At 38.7% G+C, this 25,511-nt stretch overlaps 1 protein-coding gene across 1 annotated transcript in view; it reads right to left on the bottom strand.

The window, feature by feature from the left end:
• Nucleotides 1-25,511, bottom strand: part of CD28 (CD28 molecule) — a 55,204-nt gene continuing 29,693 nt past the window's right edge. The window contains exon 5 of the transcript XR_016394034.1: nt 1-25,464. The gene's annotated coding sequence lies outside the window, so the exon portion shown is untranslated. The remainder of the gene's footprint in view (nt 25,465-25,511) is intronic.

Genomic DNA, 25,511 nt, shown 5'->3' on the forward strand with positions numbered 1-25,511 from the left:
CCCTGCATCGGCAGGCGGATTCTCAACCACTGCGCCACCAGGGAAACCCGGTACCACATTTTTATCAATGCTTTCCAAAGTTGCTTTATGCTTAGCAACACATTACACGTACACAGGTGGCACAAGTTAAACTTTTAGTTGACAACAAAAATGATATATTTTTTCAAACCAACTACTGTTAAGCCAGGGGTGGCCCAGATAGTGTTCACCAAATATCCCATTTGCTCCCCTACACTTCCCAGCCTCCCTGGCAGTTTGGTTGGGGCCAGGTTTACATTTCTAAGAGCAGAAATGGCATGTGTCTGGGCTGAGACAGTTAGGAGATAGTATGTCTCCTCCATCACTCCCTTCCCTGCTGCAGTGAACTTGGAAGACATACGTTAGATGAAGGTAAACTTTACAACCTGAATTGTAAAGGACTTGGCATAAATGAGAAATAAATGTTTATTATAATAAAACACTAAAATTTCAGAGTTTGTTGTGGCATCTGACATTAATTAACTTGACTCCCCAACCTGGTACCTGTGCAATTCATTTATTTATACTTTAATTCAAAACTTTGTATTTACTGCCATCAATTTTAAATTATTTATTGATTATATTCCTACAGAAAAGTGTCATATCTTACGTGAATTAATGAATTTTCACACATTGAATGTACATGCATAACTAACACCTAGATCAAAAAAGAGAACATTACCAGCACCTCAAAAGCCCCTTCATGCCCCTTCTAGACACTGTCTGCCCAAGAGTAGATACTGCCCTGACTTCTAACAGCAAAGATTAGTTTTTATCTGTTTTTGTGTTTTATGGAAATGGAATCATACAATATGCACTCTTTGGGGCAAATATTATGTTTGTGAGATTCATCCATATTGTCATGCATGGCTATTATTGGTTCATTCCTATTGCTAGATAATACTTCATTATGTAAATATGCTGCCTTGTCATTTTCTTAATGGTATTTTTGATAAAAACAGAATTCCTTAACTTTATGTAGTCCAATTTATCAAATTTTCCCTTATAGTTAGCACTTTTTATGTCCTATTAAGAAATCCTTGCCAATGCAAGATCATGGAGTTGCTCTACCTTTCCTTTTAAAAACTTGTTTTATCTTTCTAATAGATTGGCAACTCATCTAGAATTAAATTTGGGGGTATGGTATGAGGGAAGGATCAAGATACAGTTTTTTTCCATTTGGATACCCAGCTGACTCAGTGTCATTTATTGGAAAGACCATCCTGCCCTCCTTGCATTGAGTTACCCTTTTGCTGTAAGTCAGGTAATATATGTATGCAGATTCTGTTTCTAGACTTCATTTTCTGTTCCTTTGGTCAGTTTGCCTCTCTTTTGCAAATACCACACTGTTTAGCTCAGTATTGATGTATCTGGTAGTGTACATCCTCCAACTTTTTTCTTCTACTTCTGAAATGCCTTGGCTATTCTTGGTTCTTTTTGTTCCCATACGTTATTTTTGAATTTTCTGGTTAATCTCCACAAATTAATCTGCAGTGTTTTAACTGGAACTTTGTTGAATTCATAGATTAACTCATGTAGAACTGACTTCTTAACAATGCTGAGTCTTCCAACACATTAGCTTGGTTTCTTTCCTCACTTGTTTAGACATTTTTAAATCTCTCTCAGTAGTGTTTTGTAGTGTTTAGGGTAAAAGTCTGGCACATCTTTTGTTAAATTTATTCCTAGGTATTTAATGTTTTTTTATGCTTTTGTAAATGGTATCTTTTTTTTTTACTCTATTCTGTTCATTGCCAGTATATAAAAATACAATTGGGGCTTCCCTGGTGGCGCAGTGGTTGAGAGTCCACCTGCCGATGCAGGGGGCGCGGATTTGTGCTCCGGTCCGGAGCGATCCCGTGTGCCGCGGAGCGGCTGGGCCTGTGGGCCATGGCCGCTGAGCCTGCGCGTCCGGAGCCTGTGCTCCGCAACGGGAGAGGCCGCAGCAGTGAGAGGCCCGCGTACCGGAAAAAAAAAAAAACAAAAAACAACAACAATTGATTTTTGTATATACGCCTTGTATACAAAGACCTTGCTGAATTCACATATTAATATAGCTTGTAGATTCTTCTGGACTTTCTACATATGCAACCATGTCTTCTGTGAATAATGACAATTTTTTTCTTTCTTTCTAGTCCTTACGCCTATCTCTATTGCATTTTATCTTTTAGTTTTAAGTCCAAAATTCCAACGGGTTGAGGTAATTTCAAATCATGATTTTATAAGCCAGAACATTAGCTGCTTCCCCAACAATTTCTCAGATTTGTGAATGATAAGCATGCATTTTATATGCTCATTCAAATCGGTGTCCAAAAATAATTTTTTAAACAAGAAAAAGCTGAGACAAAGGCACGGAGAATGCCCCAGGAGACTTATTTTCAAGTTGAACTTAATTATTAATTAGTATTCTTTGTAGGCAAGTGTTTAGCTATATCATCACTTGATTCACCCATACATTTCTCAGCCAGTATTCGTTTCTTCACTGCAATATTCCAAGATATTTTGTCAAATTTCCCTTGAAATCCACATGCCTTTTGTGCCACTCTTATCTCTTTAGACTGAAGATCCTATGTAAAATGTATAGAGTTTACTCCTTTCTCTTAATGAACCTATGCTGGCTTCTTAGTAACGACTATTTTTCTTTTTAAGTAGTCATAAAATATCTGCTTAATAGCTCATTCTGTCATTTTTCTGGGATGCTATGAGTGTGAATCTTCTGTCCTTTTTTGGAGACTTCAAGGACCACAAATGTTCATATCTAGTTTCCTGTCATGCCTCCTATCTGCCACAATTTTTAAGAATTATTAACAATAATTCCTAGAGTGCTGATGCAAATGATCTCAGTTCCATGGGTCACAATCTGTATGTGTCTGAGAATGTAAATGTCCTAAAAGCAAAAAGGAAATGTCTCACTATATCCTCACTTAGTGTATTAGTCGGGGTCCTGGCAGGACACAGAATCCCCTCCTCACTCCCAGAGAAGAGACTTTAATAGAAGGACTATTGATAGGGATGTGGGCAGAGTTAAGGAAACAAACAGGGATGGTAAAGCACCAGAGATGATGGGAAGCTGGTAAGACCTTGAATCTATCAAGGTGCCAGCAAGAAAAAGATGACTAGAGCTATGACCCAGTGACATTTGGCTACTTTCTCATCTCTCATCTTTTGGATGTGGACTTTTAAATTCTGAGCTCACCAGCAAACCCTCCTGCAACTTCACTGGTTCTGTTAATTGTTTCTATGTTTTCCTTACTATAATCATTTTATATCACTTTGTCAACATTTCCTTTTACAGGATTGCCATCCACTTTGAATTCTCTTCCCAATTGCAGTCTCTGACCATGAGAAAAACCTCCAAAACATTTGAAATCAGTTTCTGTAAAACAGACTAAGCCCAAAATTGTCTTCATTGACTATTTTATGAGCTCTAAAATGAGTGTAATGTTGGCTTAACATTCCCCAAATGTTGGCTTAACTTTCACTGTAACTATTTTTTCATTGCTATTCAGTTACTCCAGAGTTATGGTTCTTCTTATTGTGTCCTCTTTATCCTGAAGGATTGGGTCACTAGTAAACTGTGTTTTAAAAAACAACATATCAATTGTTTCTTTTAGGAGACTGAGACTTCTATCAACGTCTCAATTTTATGCTATTTTGTGCATAAAATTTTATGCTATTCTGTGCATAAAATAAACTTAATATATACCTGATAATAAACATCAACGTAATAAACACACTGATGTGGAATCCTCAAGCCACAGTGATTCATTAGGGAGTCCTACATTTTGTTTCCACAGACCTGTATTAGTATCCTTACCCTGTTTAGTCATTTGCTGGGAGCAACTCATCGGAAGTTTAGGCCTTGGTGTGAGTGAACATTGCTGAATGCAGTAAGAGGGCAGCTGAGGCCATAGCCAATCATGCTCCTTGAAGCAGGATAGACAAGTGACACATTTTCACGGGCATGACAACCACATTAATTGATACAACTAGAAAAGCTATATTATTAGCTTTAAATGATGTAGGAAAAAATACCTGTTTTAGTTCAATGTCCATTTGTGATTTTAAAAGAATCATTAGCAAATAAGATTAGAAGTAAACATACTTAAATTGGTACAGTCACTATGGAAAACAATATGGTATTTCCTCAAGTAATTAAAGATAGAATTACTATATGATCCAGCAATTCCACTTCTGCACATAGACCCCAAAGGATTGAAAATAGGATCTCAAAGAGGTATTTGTACACCCATGTTCATAGCAGCATTATTCATAATAACTAAACCATGGAAGCAACCCAAGTGTCCATCAGTGGGTGAACGGATAAGCAAAATGTGGATATACATGCAATGGAATATTGTTCAGTCTTAAAAAGGAAGGAGATTCTGCAGTATGTTTACAACATGGATGAACCTTGGGGACATTATACTAAGTGAAATTAGCCTGTCAGAAAAAGATACATACTGTATGATCCCACTTATATGAGGTACTTAGAGTAGTCAAAATCATAAAGACAGAAAGTAGACTGGTGGTTACCAGGGGCTGGGGGCAAGGAATAACGGGGCGTTATTGTTTAATGGGGATAGGGCTTCAGTTTCACAAGATGAAAACAGTGATGCGGATGGACAGAGGTGATTTTTGCCCAACGATGTGAACGCATTTGATACCGCTGAGCTATACACTTAGAAAATGATTAAGATGGAAAAAAAAATTATTTATCATGAAATATATCAAATACAAAGTGTAAATAAAATACATATGTATCATTTAAAGAATAAAAAAAAAAGAAGTGAACACACTTAACTGGTAAAAAGCATCAAAACAAAGCAAAACTAGAGCAAATCTCAAACTTAATGGTGATGAAATCATTCTCTTTTAAATAAAAACAAATATAGGAATAACTGCTCTCACCACTTCTATTCAGCATTGTATTGAAGCTGTTAGTTACAATGAAAAGCAGGAAAAAGAAATAAAAGGCATTAGCGCTGGAAAGGAAACCATCGTTATTCATATGTGACTGTATAATATATATAACACAAAATGATAGCCAGAAAATTATAAGGATTAAAGAGAGGGCTGGGCAAGGTGGTTGGATATAAGATCAATGTGTAACAGCTAATTACATTACTGTATACCAGTAATAAAACATTAGAAAATATATCTGCTATTTTCTTCTTTAAGTTGTTATATATTTTCCAGATTGATTCCTAGGTACCATTTTTTTTTCTTTTTTTCTTTTTTTGCTTTTTATTTATTTATTTTTTTTTGCTGTACGCGGACCTCTCACCGTTGTGGCCTCCCCCGTTGCAGAGCACAGGTTCCGGACGCGCAGGCTCAGCGGCCATGGCTCACGGGCCTAGCCGCTCCGCGGCATGTGGGATCTTCCCGGACCGGGGCACGAACCCGCGTCCCCTGCATCGGCAGGCGGACTCTCAACCACTGCGCCACCAGGGAAGCCCTTTTTTTGCTTTTTAAAATGGTATGTCTTTAGAAGGCTAAATACGTGAAGTGATACACTATGTATTTAGATGGGGAAACTTAATATTACAAATATGTTAATTCTCCCCAAATTGACTTTGAAATTCAATGAAACTCCAATCCAATTCCCAGCAGGATTTCTCATGGAACTTGACAAACTAAAATTAATATAGAAGACCAAGTAACTAAGGTACCCCTGAAGAAGAAAGTCAGAAAGCAAGACTATAAAGTGATTATAATTAGTGGAGGCTAGTTTTAGCTTATCAAAATAGATAACTAGACAATTGGAGGAAAGTAGAGAGCCCATAAATAGATGTATACCCATATGGAAGCTTGATGAAAAGGTGGCATTGAATATCAGTGTAACAGTGGGACAAATGGGATCTATACAGAAAAAAATAAAATTATATCCCAACCTCATGCTATCTTCAAAAGTCAATTTCAAATAAATTGTGAACTTAAATGTGAAAAGCAAAACTTAAGAACTTTTAGAAGAAAATATGTTTATGATCTCAGGGTAGAGAAAAAATTTTTAGATGAAACACAAAACACATAAAACTGAGGGGAAAGACTTATAAATGGAAGTTATCAATTTTATCTCAGCCAAATTTATTAGGCGACACCATAAAAATCAGGTAAAGGTAAGCCACAAGATGGGAAAATATATTTGTAACACATATAAATAGCAGAGAACTGGAATTCAGAAAATATAAAGAATTTGTTTAGGTAAATTAGAAAACAGCCCTCCAAAATTTTTTTTAAATGGAGAAAAGACTTGTACAGCTATTTCACAAATAGCCCCCAAAACTGAAGGAAATGTACTCATTTGTAATCTGAGAAATACAAGTAAAACACATTAAGATACTATTTTATACCCGTCAGACTAGCAAAAATTAAATGACAGTTTTGTTGGCCATGATGTGGAGAAACAGAAATCTTAAACATTGATGATGGGAAAGAAAATTGATACAATAATTGGAAACATTTTGCCATTATCTGGAGAAAATTAGTATAACCAATAACACAGCAATTCCACTCCTAGGTATATATATTCTTTAAAGAAAATTTTTCATGTACACACAAAGAGATAATAGCCTCCTTCCTTAAAATAGGGGGGGAAAACTCAGAAAACAACTTAAATGGGAGACTGGACTGAGATATAGTCAAACAGAAAAATTGTAATTCAGTGAAAATGAATAGTATCAAAATGGATAAATATCTCTTGTCTAATAGTGAGCAAAAAGCAAGTTGCAGTATGAAACATACAGTAGACTCCTTACATACAGGTCAAAAACATGCAAAACTAAAAAATATATTGCTTGAAGAGGCATATATACATGATAAAACAAAGCAAGAAAATAACAAAACGCAAGCCAATATTTTGCTCTGGCAGGGAGAGACGGAGGTGGGAGAGAAGAAGGATACAGGAAACTTCCAGGATGCTGGTCATGTTCTAGTTCTTATTCTAGGACAGGTGTACACAGGTTTTCATTATATTGCTTTATTTTAAACCACATGTATGTGTGTATACACACACACAGACACACACACTGTACAATATTTGTTCTCTTTTGTATGTATGATATATTTTGTAATAAAAATAACACACACACAAAAGAAGACAAGCTCATGAAGGTTTTTGACCCTTCAACCTTCTTTCAGAATGTTATATAGACGATTCAAGAAATGAAGCATAAGGGCTTCCCTGGTGGCACAGTGGCTGAGAGTCCGCCTGCCGATGCAGGGGACACGGGTTCATGCCCCAGTCCGGGAGGATCCCTACATGCCACGGAGCGGCTGTGCCCGTGAGCCATGGCCGCTGAGCCTGCGCGTCCGGAGCCTGTGCTCAGCAACGGGAGAGGCCACAACAGTGAGAGGCCCGCGTACTGCAAAAAAAATAAAAAATAAATAAATAAAAAGAAATGAAGCATATAACATGCAGACTTGAGAACAAGAGCCACATGCTGAAGGTGGTGGCACAGGAGGACAGAAGCAGCCTGCTTTTGATCATGTGGTTGAGCTCCTGTACCATCCCTGGGCAGCCTAGGAAACTTCTTGTGATGTGGGCAATTTGTTACTAAAGCAGGGCTGTCTTTCACTCTCAGCCGAATGAAGTCTTCGAAGATAGAGTATTAATGAAACTCTCAGGATTCTAGTCCCTACTAGAGTCTTCTGTCTTGATCCTCTGGTCACATTAATGTCAATGTGATACGTTGATTCATACCCCATTCTTGTATCAAATCTAACAGGCACAGACCAATTACAACACGTCCCCAATTTCCCTACCTGCTAGAATTTCCCTAACCCACACTTTCTAATTCAACCACTTGCCTCATTAACTATGTCTCTATTGGTGTAGCTCATTATACTCCTGAATGTTATTATATATATTCTATGTAAATGCCAAAAATTCAGGAAAATTCAGCAAAGCTCCTGTAGGGAAATACATTCTAGGATATTATCTTCAAATTATCTCCTCCAGAAGACCTCCACCCAAAAAAATGGTTTTTGTACCTATAAAGATGATATTTTTAGAGATCTCCTTACCTGAGGCAGGAAAAAAGTGTGGCTTCTGGGCTTAGCGTGACCTAAATCTCTCTCCTCCATTATTCATAAGGCTTTTCCTTTTTATGGCTCTTTTTTGATTCATACTATGAAAATTCCCCCCCCCCTTAAATTCAATAGCTTGACCTAAAAATTATGTTTCTTGACTCATCAAGATCTTTTAGTCTAACTATATCGTGCCTCACACAGCTGTATAAAGACATACACATGCACGCACACAGAGGCACATGCATATGTATTGAAGATCAACCCTTTGATTCTTGAGAACAGCATTGTGGAATCTAGAAAAATGGTACAGATGAACTGGTTTGCAAGGCAGGAATAGAGACACGGATGTAGAGAACAAATGTATGGACAGCAAGGGGGGAAAGTTGCGGGATGGGGGTGGTGGTGGGATGAATTGGGAAATTGGAATTGACCTGTATACACTAACGTGTATTAAATAGATAACTAATAAGAACCTGCATATAAAAAAATTAAATTAAATAAAAAAAAAGAATCCTTGATAAAAACGTTTGGCTCTGACTATTCAGAAATCCTTCTGGGAACTAACAAATATTATTGTCCTTGTTTTAGCCATGCTCCAATTACAGGGATAAGATGTTCTGCAATACAGCAGCAGTGCTTTTTGTGTCCTTTCTTCCCAGTGATTAAACTGTTTAGATTTTAAAAATTAAGACTAATTCAAACCATACTAAGCATGGAGTCATTATGGAATCCATGTTAATAAACAAAATAAACTATTTTGTCTAATGTCCATTGGAGATATTGAAGATGGATAGTTTCTGCACCATTTGGTCTGCCCTTCCAGAATAACCCAGCCTACTCTTCTCTCCTTAAACTACTTTGGTCTTCTTCAGGGCAATTCCCTGAAGCTGGACACTGACCTGAGGAGAACAAGAAATCTCTAGCAGGGAGTGGTGATCATCCAGAGAGAGACTAGGAAGTTCACTGATATATATGCAATTACACACTTCTCTTTCCTCTCTTTCATCAATCCCCAACCCAGCCCGTTACACATGTTTAATCAAGTAAATAGATTCACAAAAAACATTTTCAATAGCATGATCAATATGGGCTTGTCATTTAAATGCAGAAGACTAGGGTTCAGCTCTTTTCTCTTCTATGTGTGTTACCATGACAACTACTTAAACTCTCTATGCCTGTTTCCTCATCTACAAAATTGAAACAATAATGTCTACCTCAGCGTGTTCCCATGAAGATCAACAGCGTAAGTATATGTGATAGCATTTCATAAATTGAAAAGTGCTATGTGATTTTGTTATTATTATTATTACTATATTAATTCTCGGCTTCAAACAGGATAAGACTGGTATTAGCAACCTTGTATAGAGGCCAAGGGTATAACCAAGGAGGGTCCTAGACCAACATCCTAAAATGTGGTACAGAACACTAGTTCCATGAGTTATTAATAGATATTGTGTGTGGTTTTTTTAAGTAAAAGGATCAAAATTAGTTGGGAAATATTTGTTTAAAAGGTAAATCCGGTTTTTTTTAATTACAGGACTTCTCAGAACTTTTAATATGTAATGTAGTTGGTGACACTCCGAAAGGAATATCATCTGTAGTGTTTACTCCAAATATTTGCACCCCCAATTTCTTTTTGTAAACTGCAACCTCCAGCAAGTACAATTTTATCTTTTGCCCACTCTCTTCAATTTCTGCACTCCTATTTTCTGTTACCTAATTCTTAGAACACTTTCTCTAATTTCTGTTTTGTTGGATTTCTGTTAACAGGCAGAGAAAGATTTTCCAAAACAATGTTTTATTGGAGCAAAAACCACATGGTAAAGCCCACTCTATATAACATAGTTACAGGAACTCAAGGGAACAAAATATTAACAGGAAACCAAAACATCAAAAACATGAATTGCACTGTAGCAATACTTACCCCTCTCTGACCTACAAAGCAAGATTTCATAAAGGTAATTAATCAATCATCATAATTTATATTTATTCCTTCTTATGAAACAATACTATGATATGAAATCTTAATCACAGGTCTCTTTACTTTAGATTTGTAAGACCTACCATCTCAGCTACATATTTTCAAGTTCCATGGTAATTTTAGGGGGTTGTACTCTAAGACATGGAGCTCAACAGGCACTGGTTTTACACTAATATAAAAACAGAGTGCAAAGTAAGTTTTTGCACTTGGCACATTTTAGGCCTTAGCATAGCCTAAGTGACACTCACTTCCTTATTTGGGGCATGAGAAAGTTCCAGCACACTGTCAAAGTCACAAACTTGCTCTCCTCTGTGTGTGCACTCATAGATGCCTGAAGCACACACCTTCCCCTTCTCTCAAGTGTTTTCATGTCTATGAGTCAGATCATAAGTTCTGGGGCCAAACTCAACTCCCTTGCCCCTCTTTTTTTCCTTTTGTAGCATATTTAGTACTTATAATCCTTCCCGAACACCCAGAGGCCACCCAGGTGTAGTGTATCTCTGATTGTGGCAGTTGTCTTTCTAAACTTCACCTATACCTCCCCCACTGTGACCTCCACACTCCCACAGACCCTCATGGCTCATTTTCTCCACTCCAGTTAGGGCAGCCAGGCACAAGCTCCACCTAATTTACAAATGACTACATCTGCCAAAGCCTGTCTGGAGTCAGAAAACAACCTTGAGTTTGATTTGAGTGTGAAAACCACTGTACTCACTTGTTTGTTAAAGGACTTACGAAGATGTGTTAATCATTTCAATTTCTGGACCTCCCTACACCCCCCAAAAAATGAAGAAAAGAAAAACAAGTGGGAAGGAAACCTACAGTGTTGTTTCACCTCCTTTTGTTACCATGCCATGACACAAAAGTTCACAGACTTGTAGAATCTCTGAATGAGAAGGGGTTTTAAGGTCAAGATGGTTTAAAGCACTTAACCCATGATGAAATTGACATGTGTACTAGTGTAAAGAGAGTAGGCTTTGAAGCCACACAAAATGGGTTGGCTTTGCCACTTCCTAGTCACGTGGCCTTAGACAAGTTACTTAACTTCCCTGAGTCTCAACCCCCTCAAATGAAAAATGAAGAAAATAATGTGCAAGGTTATCATGAAGATATGAGGTTATGCTTAATGTTGTGTCTAGCACCAAACAAATGGTAGCTATGATCTCATTTATTTATTTACTTACTTATTTAATTTCTACATACTTGACAAATGACCATCCAGCTGTCTTAACTTCCCTTCAGGGATGAGAAACTCTTTGCTTTCCTAGTCAGCCCATTCCATCTTTGGAAAGTCCTCCAAGAGTTACAAAGTGTTTCCCTATTGTTGGAATTGCCAACTTCCCAAGGAGGAAGAGACTGAGGTGGATGGCAGCAAGGCCTATGCTAAAGACTAACAGAGGAGGCTGTGGATTCAGATCGATCGGAAGAGAAAAAAATTCAGGCTCAATCAGGTCAACTTGTGCTCATTAGCTCTCCTACACATGTATGCATACCTACCCCTCAAGCCCCCTAGAAGCTTCACTAGCTCAAAATTCAAAGAAGGTTCACTCTCCAGCCTTTCCTGTGTGGATGGATGGGAGGAGAAAAGGCAGTGTGAATTAAAGCAAGGAATCATTATTTCCCCATACTGCCATCTTAGGAAGTTTGGAAGTGGTGTTTAGGAGATACTGGCTATTTGTCCCTCTTATAAGATGTTGTTAACCAAAGCTCTGATGTCAAATAGGTGAATACTCTTTGGGAGCCATGTGCCCATTAATAGATCGGGCGTCTTCCCCAACACTTTGGATTGGGGTGAGGAATTTGAGGACCAGCATCCTGGTCCCACATTTTAAAGAGATCACCCTTCCTGAGCCCAAGCAAAGCACCTCATTCTTGCCTTAAACATATATCTTTTGCCATTTTGGAATGAAAGGGACAGAGGCTTCAATCGTGTTGTTGAATTTAAATTGGTTCCTCTAGGGTTTCAACTCATTGGTCCTCATTCTACATCTCTGGGCCACGAAAAAATGAAACTCATCTAATGCTCTTCTACTCAGAAGGTTTTGAAGACTGAAAACAAATTCATGATCAAATATAATATTCAAGTATCTTGTTTACAGTATGTCAAACACATGATTTCTGGAAATACACAAGCAATTAACTGAATTTTTCTTTTTGTTTGGACAGAAATGACTTCAGACTTGTATATCCTCCTATGATTCATCATGAGGATGAGTTCAAGAATACACATTCCTAGGACAAACAACAATAGATCCCTTGACAATTGTAAAGATGCCCAAAGTCACAAACACCATGACATACAATTTTCCTTCTTAAAATGCAGCTTTTGCACTGTCTTCTTTAGGAGTACTTCTCCACAGGTCCAAGAACTACAATAAATACCATAAAACAAGAGGCAAACTTTTGTGTGTGTGTGCTTTTTTTCTGGGAAAAAAAATTCATAACTTTTAAAAGATTCCTAAAAGGGTCCATGACCGATCAAAAATTAAGAACACTTGAATTTGTTGGTGGCTCACATATGTAATATGAGCAAGTCTACAATACATCTTACACAGAAAAAAAAAAATGGAGGAGGAGTCATGAAACTTTGCTAGTAAATAAGCTAATGTGACATTCCAAAATTTTTATTTTCTTTTGAAGAACTAGAATTTCTTAGACCTGTGTTAGACACAAATGGGGTGGCAGCTCAGCTGACAATGATATCTCTAGAAACCATGCCTGTCCTCTGATTCCCTTCCCCAACAAAGACCCCCTTCCTATTGGCACTTGATCCAAGCTAAGCAAATCAGAATAATTCCCTGAAATTTTTCAGGCTGAAAATCTTGAGGAGGAAAGAGAATGAGAGAATGGAGATTACATCTAGAAAGAAGCAGAAGCAAGAGGTTGAATAAAGTCCTAGGAACATGGGGGTCCTTGTTCCATTGTCTCCTCCCTACCCTACATACATAAGCTGCTAAACCCCCCTTTTTTTTCTACTTGCACTAGGTGAAGTCATGTTTCTGTCATTTGCAACTAAAAGAGTCCTGAACTCTTTATTTTCAACATCAGCTCTACCAGTTATCTTCATTTTCAGGCTCCTTCTCAGTAAAGGAACAAAGATACCCTCACAAGAAGAAGATATCTGCCCTGGCATGCTCTTAGCGGAGTTCATTCTCTGGGTAAGTGACATGCCTCCACAGATGAACCTCATGGGCAAAAATTTCATATTCACATCTAAGGACAATTACAAATTACCATAAGACATGGGCCCTGATGGTTCTCAACAAGTTGAAAGAAAGAGGCTATATAAAGCAAAATGATTAAAAATGTAGCTCTGGAAACAAATTTCCTGAGTTTGAATCCTTGACAAGTCACTTAAATTCTCTGAGTTTCATTGCCTACAAAATAAACAAAATAATAATAAAGCCAAGTGCATAGAAGAGTTGTGAAGATTGGATAAAACCATGTATACAATGCACATGTTATGGACTTGATATTTACAAGCATTCTCTAAACATGGACCATAATATTATGATTGAAGCTTCAAATGTTTGCTTCTTGAATGCCAGTATGTGAAAGCTATACATATATACATGGCATTTGAAAGGAATTTAGACATTATATGAGATGCTGAATGTTCGTGAAGGGTTTCCAGCAAACACTCACTTTTATATTGTCTTTTGACATCTCTGCCTCCAAGCTTCAAAGGCTATGGAGGGTGTTAAAGTGCTCTTGCATAGCAAATTAGTCACCAAGTTAAGTCTCCTGATTCTAAATTCTATAATGTATCCACTTTGCTTTGTTTCATTGCATTGCTGTTGATTTGGGATATGGTTACTTTAAAATTCTTTGCCCCTCCTTCCATCTTGAGATAGAGTCTAATTCTCCTCCCTTTGAATATGGGTTGGTCTTAGTGACTCACTTCACTAATTTCTAAGGCAAACTGCTTCTGTCTGGATCTCTCAAGGGATCTTTGCCCTTGGACCCCAGCTGCCATACTATTAGGAATCCCAGACCAGATGGATAAGCTCTATGTAGGCCAACAGCCTCCAGCTAACAGCATCCTCTGAAACCCTAACTGGAAGCCAACACTGGCTGCCAGACTCTGAAGAAGCTTTCAAGAGGCTCCAGAGACCCAAGTGAGGATTACCAAATTGAGCCCAGTCAACCATCAAACTGTAAGAGATAGTAATAATATATTGTTTTTGTTGTGTGCCATTAAGTTTGGGATGGTTTGTTACATATCAACAGATATGTAGATAACAGAATGGGAGCAGGGGTACAGAGAGAGCACTCATACATTTGGGCACTATTTGTAGGTGTAGGCAACAAACTTCACAGAACCAACTGATCCCCTGTAGGCAAGGCTCAACTGCTCTGCCCACACATAAAAGGAATATAGTGCAAGCTCTGATGATTTGTCTTCGCCTCTCTAATATCAAGTCACCCTGTGCATTTTGCACCAAGAGAAGAATAGAAGAGCTTGCTTTGCAGGAAACAAATCCCCCATAGTCCATTCCTTTCCATTCAGCGCATAGTGCAGCAAAAAAGTCGGGAGCAGCTGAATGCAATGTCCTTTCCCCACAATCTAAAAATAATGGATGCTCAGTGCACTCTGAACATATGTGTATGGATGAGTGGGAGAGCATCGCTCTCCAGCCCAAGATTCATTGCTCCTCCTCCCAACCCTCTACTCTCTCACCGTCCCCAACACTACCACCCCACCTCGTTGCTCAAGGATCTTTACCGTCTATTATTTTCTTATTCCTTCAGCTTTCATCTCTCCATTGCTACTAGATGCCCTCTTTCCTTAGACAGCTTAAATCTTTGCCTTCTAACAAAAATAAACTTTCCTTTACCTTACTATTTTCCTCTTGCTCTTCAATCAACAAATATCTGTGAGCCTGCCATGGCCCAGTTACTACATCATGTGTTGGACTTTGGAGATGCCATCAAGGAGTTCCCAGACCAATAACAGAGCTCAGGTGCCAAGAAGCTTCTCTTCACAAGGAAACTTCTTGCCATAAGTTCAACTCTCTTGACCGTCTTCAGTGAAGACTATTCTTCACTGTCTGATCACAATTTTCCCTGCTAGGACCTCACCTCTAGTCCCACCAGCTCACTGCAATTACTCTTGCCAAGGTCTTAGTTGCTAAATCCATAGAGCTGGTTTCATCCCTCATCTCACTTACCTAACAAACACTGTTGACCACACTCTCGAACTTAGAATTTTCTTCTCCTTTCTCTTCTTTACATTAAACTATATGAGGTAACAGTTTTTGTAAATCAAAACCAGTCAAATAGCCAAGATTTGGAGGAAGAAAGGATGAGTAGGTGGAACAACAGGGAATTTTTAGGGAAGTGAAACTATCCGTATGATATTATAATGATGAATGCACATCACTATACATTTGTCAAAATCTGTGGAACACACACCACCAAGAGTGAACCCTAATATGAACTATGGATTTGGTTGGTAATGACGTGCTGATGGTGGTTCATTGATTGTAATAAATGTACCACTTGGGTGGGAGATTTGATGTGCGGGAGGCTGTCTGGGGTGTGATGAGGGCACGGAGAGAGTATAAGGGAACTAGTTGTACTTTCACTCAATTTTGCGGTGAACTTAAAACTGCTCTTTAAAAATTCATCTATTAATTTTTCTAAAAAGGCCAAATATCAGCAATTTTACATGGTTCAACCCAACAGTTCTACTCTCTTCCTCTCGGGCTGTTCCTTCTAGGTCTTTTCAGGCTTACCTCCCTCAGTTCCTTTCTTAGCTGTTGGTGTTCTCCAGGGTTCTGTGTTTGCTTCTCACTCTGAGATCCCCACAGGAAAAAGCCTTCTGTCATTAGAATCTTGCATATCAGGCTCCCCAAAATGCTCTTCCACATCTCTTATCCTATGACCTCAAAATACTGGGCAACCACCTCCAAATGCCATGAAGGTTGTAGGTTGCATCTCTGCCAATCTCAAACACTGCTTCCAAGTTTGGGGAGGATCGAGTGCCAGGAACTTTCCATCAAAGGAAAAGAAAAATTAGCCTTTTAAATTCTTCCTCTCAGATAACATGAATGCAATAGATTCTTTTATGAGAAGATGTCACTTCCCACTACTGCCAAACATCCTTTTTCTTGCTTCTCTTTGGGTTCCGATTTGTGGTTCCAGAGGTGCTCACAAATTAGCACAGTGTTTGCAACAGTTCCACATGATATTTTGGAACACTTTGCAATCTTAAGCAATTTAAATGATTCAAAATATGTATATCTGTAAACCTAGACATCACGCATGAAAATTGATGCTGATTTTTAACTATCATAGGTTAGGTTTCCTGGGACCAAACTCTGAGACTGAAATTTATTAGAGTTTTACAGGGAAAAAACACTCAGTGGGGAGGGGCAGTGAGGGAAGCAGGATTGGGCACAGGGAGAAATTGAACTTTGATGCAGTTGTTGATGCAGAGCCTCGGTCAATACTACTGGAAGCTTTGGAGCAGGGATGGTTGGCCCCTCAGAATTATCCCAGTGGTAGCACCACAGAACTGACCTACCATTGAACAAAGGCACTTCCCAGGGAGAAGGCATAACCTAGGGTGAGGCAGGTCCCTTCAGCACAGAGCAATTCCTGGAGAGGGAGCCATCAGAAGCAAACACTGCAGCAGCTGCAGAAATGAGGCCTCAGTCCTGCAGGGAATCTGGATTGCAAATCTTAGTGTCCATCACGTTGATGTGGGCAGCTAAATAGACTTTAGATGGTAGAATTGCAAATTCTATAACATTTATTAAAATTTTAATACCTTTTGTTTAAATCTTGAAAAAATTAAACAATTTTCATTTTATTTTGTTGGTTTTTTTTTCATTGTCAAAGGAAAGCCTATGAAAATGACACTAACATGGTTGAAAAGAAAAATGTATACAAGCCAGAATTTTGGCCAAAAATAGAGAAGTCACATATGTCTCACTGTTTATACTTGGCACTGTGAGTTGTGAGTTCAAATGTGCTGCAAGTAATGACATTCTTTGGAAGAACTCAAAGATTACGCACAAAATTTTATGGATCTGCTAAAAGACAGAAATCTTGATGAAACACATAGCAAATCTGACCTTATAACTGCTTTGAACACATGATAAGAATGCCCACTAAATACTATTACACTAAAGCAATTAGACTTAACTAAGTCTAAAATAGATGATACATTAGAATAATTATGTGAAACAATAGAAAATTCTCAAATAAAGAGCAAATTGTGGCCTTTGTTAGAAAATGAAATTATTTCTATACTTGTTCTGATTAGTTATTTGGTATGAACTATTGTTTATTATTTATTACAAAAATAAAGAGATCTAAATGTGGATGTTTTATTTTTAAAAGAAATTTGAAGTATTTTCATTTTAGAGTAAATTATTTTTCTAGATGAAGAGAAACTACATGTGGAAAAATGCAAAAAAAAAAAAAGTGGCATTTTAATTAAGAATAAAGAAATTAGGGCTTCCCTGGTGGTGCAGTGGTTGAGAGTCCGCCTGCCGATGCAGGGGACACGGGTTCGTGCCCCGGTCCGGGAAGATCCCACATGCCGCGGAGCGGCTGGGCCTGTGAGCCATGGCCACTGAGCCTGTGCGTCCAGAACCTGTGCTCCGCAGTGGGAGAGGCCACAACAGTGAGAGGCCCGCGTACCGCAAAAAAAGAAAAGAAAGAAAGAAAGAAAGAAAGAAAGAAAGAAAGAAAGAAATTAGAACAAAAACCAAATCTGTGTGCATAGATGTGAAGGAGAAGATTCACCTATAAATAATCCTGAAACTAATTTTTCTAGAGACTATTTTCTGGCCATTTGAGATCAAGGCACAATCTCAATTGAGACTAAGAATGACAACAAATATAGATAAGTTGTCTCATTGAACAGGAACCCCAAAGAAGATCAGTGTTGCCTGGGGAACCACTACCAGAAGCTAAGAGAGACTGAAAGGATAAGGGTCCAGGCCCAGTAGACCTACTTTGACCTTCTGATAAGATTTCATTAGAAGAAAAATGGGGAAGGATTCTGCTACTTAAAGAAAAAATTTAAGCCACTGATCTAAATTAACAATGTGATTTTTAAAATTTACATTTTTTATTATAAGTATATTTTGAATTTTAAATTTTAATATTTTTTGAAATATTTATTATTTTATATCTACTAAGACCTATCTTTCCTATTGGCCCCTGCAGTTTAGGGTGGCATTTGGGAACACAGGGGTAAAAGAGACCACTCAGCTAGAAGAATATTGAAAGACTTTCCTGGTGTGTGGTATCCTATACTGCAGGGAAGTAAGCCATTGTTCCCATTTTTCACATATATATTTTAATTCAAAATATGACTATAAGTTCCCCAGGCTCCTTCCAGGAGGTGTTCCTTCTCATTAATTCATGTAACAGAAGGAAAAGAAGGTAAAGTCTTTATGATATCTTGCGTGGGCCTTGAATTTTCTGCTGTTCTATGGTCTAGAGCACCCTTAAGAGGGAATGTGTTCAAAGAAGCCAGTGGCCCAGATTCAATGTTATCAGTAACTATGGATACTGTTCCAAGTATAGTTATAGCACTTATTTATTCCAAGTTATCAGAGATTAATTTGAGCATGTCAATAGGACAAGATATTGAGTCAAGTCCTTTGTATCCTCAAGTAATATAATTCATGAGTATTTATACACATCAATAAATGTGAAGAAGGAGTTACCAGTTAGAATGCTTTAAGCTTTATGCAATAGAACATCCAACTCAAAATGGCTTAAATAATAAAGCTATGTGTTGTCTCATATGACAGGAAGTTGAAGGAAGAACAGATTTAGTGTTAGTTCAATCTGCAGCCCAACAATGTCTTCAAGACCCAGGTTCCTTCCCTCTTTCTGCTCTGCCTACACCAGCATGTTCATCTCAGGCTAACTCCCCTCATGGTCCAAAGATGGCTGTCCAGATGCCCCCTGCAAACACAATGCTCTGGAGCAGAAAAGAAACTGTTCGTTTTCATATATCTCTTTCTAAGAGTACTGAGAAACTTCTGCAGAGGCCCCTCAGAACAAAATGTCAGGGCTATTGGTCAGAATTTTGTAACATGTCCACACTTAAAACAATCACTAATGAGAAGACTGGGACCACTTTTCTGGTTTAAACCAACCATTATCTGCTCCCTGGGACTCCTTAGAAGCACATGGCGGGTAGGTAAGTGAACACAATCAGAGTTCTGTTTGTTGCCAAGGAAGGGTAAACAGCTTTTGCTTCTGAATGTCTGAACAATGTCTTAAAATGTGTATTCATACAATCCGTTTCAACAGTTTAGGAAATGGTAAATCTTTATCAGTAGCCCTCACTTTTCCGAAGTCTTTTTATAGCACTTAGTTAGACCAAAACAGCTTGCAAATATTTATCTAAAGAAAGGTATTCATTCATCCATCCACTTATTCATTCAGTTAAGATGTTCTGAGTGCCTATCATATTCAAGATATAGTTCACTTATGGAAGACTCAATAAAGCAAAATTTATGTCATCACTAAATTTATTATTTGGAAAACGCCAAACTTTAAAAATGATGTAATAGTTTCTCATGCTGTAATGTGAAGGTGACTTTCAAATTAAATTCACCCAAGTTCCACAACATTTTCAAGGTTTCTAGCCTAAACTTACAAATAAAATTTTCTTAAGAGAAAGTAATGGAAACAATTTGGATAAAGTATTGAATTTAAGAGTTACAGGGGAATTCCCTGATGGTCCAGTGGTTAGGACTTGGTCCTCTAGATGCCAGAGCCCCGCTAAGATCCCACAAGCTGTGCTGTGCAGCCAAAAAAAAAAAGGAAAAAGAAAACAAACCCAAAAAAAGAGTTATAGGAAATGGTAGATTTATTCCAATAATCCTGATTGAAAAATATCAAACATAAAATATTTATGTCTGTAAAATATGGGAATGTGATGATGGGAGAAAACCCAAAACAATGGCATTTATTTTGGGAAGATTATCCTGGAAGAGTTATAATAACAAATTTGAAAACTATTATAGGAATTAGACTTGAGGTTATTTAGTCTAGCCCCTCCATGTACTGATAAGTAGGAAATAAGAGAAGACTCTGCCATTAACTGAAAAATTCCAGGGACATCCTAAGAACTAACCCCAAACCTGGTATTCTCCAGGACACAAAAACTTATTTGTTTTCCTTGGAGATCTGAACCAGGAAGTTTCTTCTCACATTACTCCTAAAAGACAACCCCACCAGATGTATGTCAGGAAAAACCAACTAACTGAATTAAAATATGCAGAAATGCAGGGAAGAGAAGACTAAAGAAGGGAACCCAGAGAGGAATTGTGATGGTATTAAGAATGATTCTATGTTTTTGTTTTATTTTAACTATTATTCATCCTGGATAATTCCTGTTTTGAAAATGGGTATCTAACTTATTCTATAAAGAGCTCAGTAATCAAGCAGCAGAAAGGTAAGCATTCTGTCAGCACCTCAACAGCCCATAGGTGTGGGCATTGGAGAAAGGCATGCTCTCCAGGTGGGAATAGCTTTTCCAGGAGAGTAGCTTAATAAGGGGATCCTGACTGGCTTTTCAGCCCCCTCGTCCCCTTGGCTAGGGGCCCTTACTCAGGGCACACAACACATAAATGTACACAGGGGCCATGCATGCTGGAGGAGAAAAATTTGGAATTTCTGAGGTTGTTCACCCAGACCCAGAACTTGAATGCCATGTACAAAGTCAGGATTAATCCACTCTACCAAAATCTTTTTTCATTACTGGTATCCTTAACCGTTGGCACAATAATCTTAATCATCTGACCTTTTAGAGGCAATTTCCTCATCTTGGCTGGACAGATCAGGCTAAATGCTACATTTGGCCCTATTTTTAAATTGCCCAGATGGTGTGAATGGGTGTGTGGCGCAGGGTGCCCACATAGGCTGGGCTACTTCCAAGGACTATTTGTACCTTGGGTGTAACCAGCAGCTGCAGACAGGAGTGGGGAATGGAAGTGAAGGAATGGTAAGTGTAGGGTCGATGCCTTTCGTATCTGAGTAAAAGTGATGTCACCAATTACCCTGGGAAATGCTGAGCTTTACTTTGGATTTCAGAGGGGTCACTCTTGGTCACCCATAAAATGGCAGCCAGGTACCCAACTCCCAAGTTCACACATAGTCACACAGCCAAACTGATTCCTTCCAGCCCTACCAGTGCAAATAGTGGCTGGAACTCAAAGACAAGCTTATAGCTAAAACTGTGGCTTGGGTCCAAGCCCAAGCTAGCAAACTGCAGCCTGCAGCCCAAATCCAGCCCACCGTCTGCCTCTGAGCAGCCCATGAGCTAAGAATGGGTTTTTACATTGTGAATGGTTGGGAAAAAAAGTCAAAAGAATACTAATATTGTGTGATGTGTAAAAGTTACATGAAGTTCAAATATTCACAAATAAAGGTTGATGGGAACACAGACATGTTCATTTGTTTCCATATTGTCTGTGGCTGCCTTTGCACTCCAATGGCAGAATTGAGTAGCTGCAAGAAACCGTATGGTCACAAAGCCTAAAATATTTACTATTTGGCCCTTTCCAGAAAAAATTTGTCAACCCTAAGCTAAGACATTAAACATGTTAGAGATGGTAGATAAGAACATCTCAAAAAATAAGTTTCAGGCAAACCAATAAGACAAAGGATATCAAATAGCCACATTCAAGTCTGAACCCATAATTAAGACTAAGTGATTACCCTGAGGATTAGGGTATTAAAAAAAAGAAGGGACATGCAACATCTACACTCTGCACTTGGTAAGCGTGGAGATAATAACACCGTGTTGCTTGCTGCCACATCTCCATCCTAGGCCACTTCTTAGAGCTGGGCAGTGCTCATTAAATAGTTATTCAGTGAATGAAAAGGAAGGGAGTAGGAAGAAACATAAAACAAGTGAAGCAAGAGTTGCATAGGGTTAGGAGTGCAAAAGGGACCCCAAGTACAACGACTTGTCTACCCTCATGTAATATGTCACGATTCTTCAAAGGTAATAGAAATGCACGTTTTGGAAGCTAACATATCAAATGCTAAGTGTGTGCCCAGGAGACTAAGAAATGACTACGTAAATACGGTGACTGCCATGATGCCCATTCAAGCCCACCTTGTCCCACTCCCTTCCGCAGTCACCAGACACTCGTCTATTTAGTCCAGAGACTAACTTCAGACTCGGAGATTGAGGGGAAGGAAATCAAATCTGAACCTCATGAAATAAACAGCACCACTTGTCACTGTTGATCTTTGATTAACTCGCTCTTTTTTCCGAACCAGGGCCTCTCTCTCTCTCTCTCTCTCTCTCTCTCTCTGTGTGTGTGTGTGCTTGCAGGTGACACCCACACATATCCTTCAGTGTTGGCAGAGATGCTCACTCAGATAACAAATGGAGTTCATGCTGCACATTTTCATCGTCGTGTGTCATCATCACCAAGCAAAACCACAACTATAGGAAAACAAAGCTGTTTGCTGCTCTTCTGTCTCAACTGACATTTCCACCCAGCTCTCACAATTTGTTCTTTGGAGCCAGAGGAGAATTTCAATCTGTCACTGAGATAGCTCTGCCAGTTGAAGTGTAAGTAGAACCCGATCCACCCCTACTCGAAGATAAATTCACCTTTCTGTGACTCTTTGTCCCCTAGAATTCCCAGCATTCCAAAACTTTTCACCGAGTTTACACAGGCAAATAAGATAAGGAAATGGGCTTGGGAAGTCCACATTCTGGCCTTTAGAGTGGCCTCAATAACGAGGTCAGCTCAGAACAGATGAAATATCCTTGGATCATCCATATTTAATCCTTAATGTTTTTCAAGCGTGGAACCCAGTGTCCATACCCTGAAAAGAATGAAAGGCACACTGAGGAAGTGTGCTCCATTCTTCCCTGGACAGTGGCCTGGGTCTCTAAGTGCTGAGAGCCTGGGAATCTTCAAGCGGAAAGCACTCATTCCTTTGGGATGCCAAATCAGAGAAAGTTGGGAGGTCCACCCAATCAGATTCATTCCAGAAGAACCAAACTTCTTCTGAGCACCACTATTGAAAAGCCAAGAGCTAGTGCCTCAGCTAAGGAGATGCAGATAAGGTAACAAACAAGTTTCTGGTGTGACTCCCAGACCATCCCATTTGCTGTTGCTTAGGGCAGTGGTCAGGGCTCCCATTATGATGGATCCAGAGTTTTCTTTGATTTTTCTCACTCATCCATTATCTCTGTTCCAGACAAGGAGAGGGAGAAAGTATACTGCTTTAAAAGGGATCAATCTCTTTTAACAGACTGGATTTAAAAAAGTGAATTCAGGGCTGCAGCAAACTACACTCTTCACCTAGTTATGAAGTTAGAACGTGGTGGGAGGTCTGTTAGGTGAAGTCATGAAGTTTGCATTTTATTTCATTTTGCACTTGAGTTTCAAGGTGCTAGAACCTTCTCACAGAACTAGGTTACACCACTTATATTAGCCCAATAAAGGAGTGCTTATTGAGCTGATACATTTAGTGCCAGAGTTTTTACCAACTTATCCTTCTCCAGTTGATTTGGTTTGTCCAATCAAACTCATGAGCTAAGTCTTTCTTGGAGTAACAGGTTTTGGCTATCTTTATCAAGTTTAATGAGCTCCATTTCAACGAAGAAAATAGTCCATTTGGAGATGAACTCATAACACACCTATGTGACGTCAGGCCACACTCAAAGCACAATTTGCAATGAAGTAATAGGAGTTATTACATGAAATATCAGACCAGCTCTTGTGTCTCTTGTTCAGGGGCCTTTCCCTACCCACAAGAGGACAGCAGTGTGTGTGTATGTGTGTGTGTGAGTGTGATGATTGATATGCCTGATTTGAATTGCCAACTTGCTCCAAATGCCACAATTTTGTCTGTCGTTGTTCTTTTATTTTAAAACTATTGCAAGCCATTAGCATGCTCAGTTATGAAAAGAGCATGACAGGTGAAGAATCTGAAATTGTCTGTCCCCAGCATTCCCATCCTTGAGCTCTTTATGAATCACAGCCAGGCAAAGCATTTATAGAATTTGTTGGGGGCCAAGGGAGAAAAAATAAAAAGAGCAGCAGTTTAGTAGTCGGATGGGATTTTAACAACAAAGCCACATTTTCAGAAGTCTTAGACTAAAGGCATGTTTAAAACATAGTCAATACTCCATTAAGAGGGAAGTTGGGGACTTCAATGGGAAATCAACTTAATTTCAACTGTGGCTTATTTAGCGTGACTTTTTAAGATGACTCTAACAGTATTGGTTTTCGTCACTGCACAAACATTTCTAAAATGTAAATGAACTTATAGCTACCAGGTTTTCTTTCACCAGGCTTGGCTGTGTGTATGTTTTACATCCTGTCTCGCTAAGAAAATGGATTTTTGAGCTTATTAATAGGAAAGTGGAAAACAGAACTGACTCTCTCCTCAGAGTCTGATTAGTACATTTAGACTGACAATTAATTCACAAAGGCCTGTGAAATTCACTCATTCAGTCGATAAATATTTGTTACCTGTCAGGCACTGTTCTGGGCACTGGAGATATGGCAATAAACAAAGCAAAGTTCAATCCCTCCTGGAGCTTGCATTCTAGTTTGGGGAATTAGACAGTGAACAAATAAGTTTAAAAGTCAGGTATAAGAAATGGTGAAATGCTATGGAAAAACAAACAAGCAAGGAAAGTTGATGGGGCTTGGGGAGATTTTACTAGGGTAGAAGGTGACACTTGAGCAGGGACGTGAAGGAAATGAAGGAGCAAGCCAGGTAGATATCTGGGGAAGAGCATTCCAGACAGTGGAAACAGTATGTGTAAAGGCCCTGAGGTTGGAACATGGCTGTGATATTTGAGGAGGAATATATCAGAAAGTATGTATATACTTATAAGAAAGAGATTTCCTCAGCCTCAAGAGCCCTTGCAGATACCAAAACCTGTGCAGTAACAGGTCTATAGCAGTGATGATTTTGGTTCTAGGTTCATCACTGCCACCATCTCCAACCTCCAGCATGTAGTTAAATTTAACACTTTGCGATCAATCCCCAGGCCTGCTGTTGCTCCTGTGCAGCAGTACAAAAGGGCAGGATGAGGGATATGATATCCATTTAACCACCAACATCCCCATTAAATTAGCCATGAGAACTAGTGGCTCAGTTAGTTAACCTGAGGGATTGATGGAGTTAAGGCTGAAGTTTGATCTCTCTGATAGAACATTTACATCACACAGAATGCACAGGTAAGCCCAGCCTGACATCTCAGAGATATAATCCATTGGTCTGATGAGAAGTTGTGACTAAAGCCAAGCAAACAAACCAGAAGTGTACTTTGCTTTGAAATGAAACTAATATTTAAAAGTCTGGATTTTTTTTTTCAAGGCTAAACTAGAGATTTATAAAAAGGGTTTATCTCATACCTTTTTTAAATAACAGGTTTTCTCCAGATTCATCACCAAAAGTGAAGCATACCTGCTCTGAAAAACAGTATTAAAGCACAAATTTAAAACAGGCACATGGTAGT

This window comes from Delphinapterus leucas, chromosome 8, assembly GCF_059928025.1.
Source record: "Delphinapterus leucas isolate spDelLeu-1000000601 "Yukka" chromosome 8, BTC_Dleu_Yukka2, whole genome shotgun sequence".
Lineage (NCBI taxonomy): Eukaryota > Metazoa > Chordata > Mammalia > Artiodactyla > Monodontidae > Delphinapterus > Delphinapterus leucas.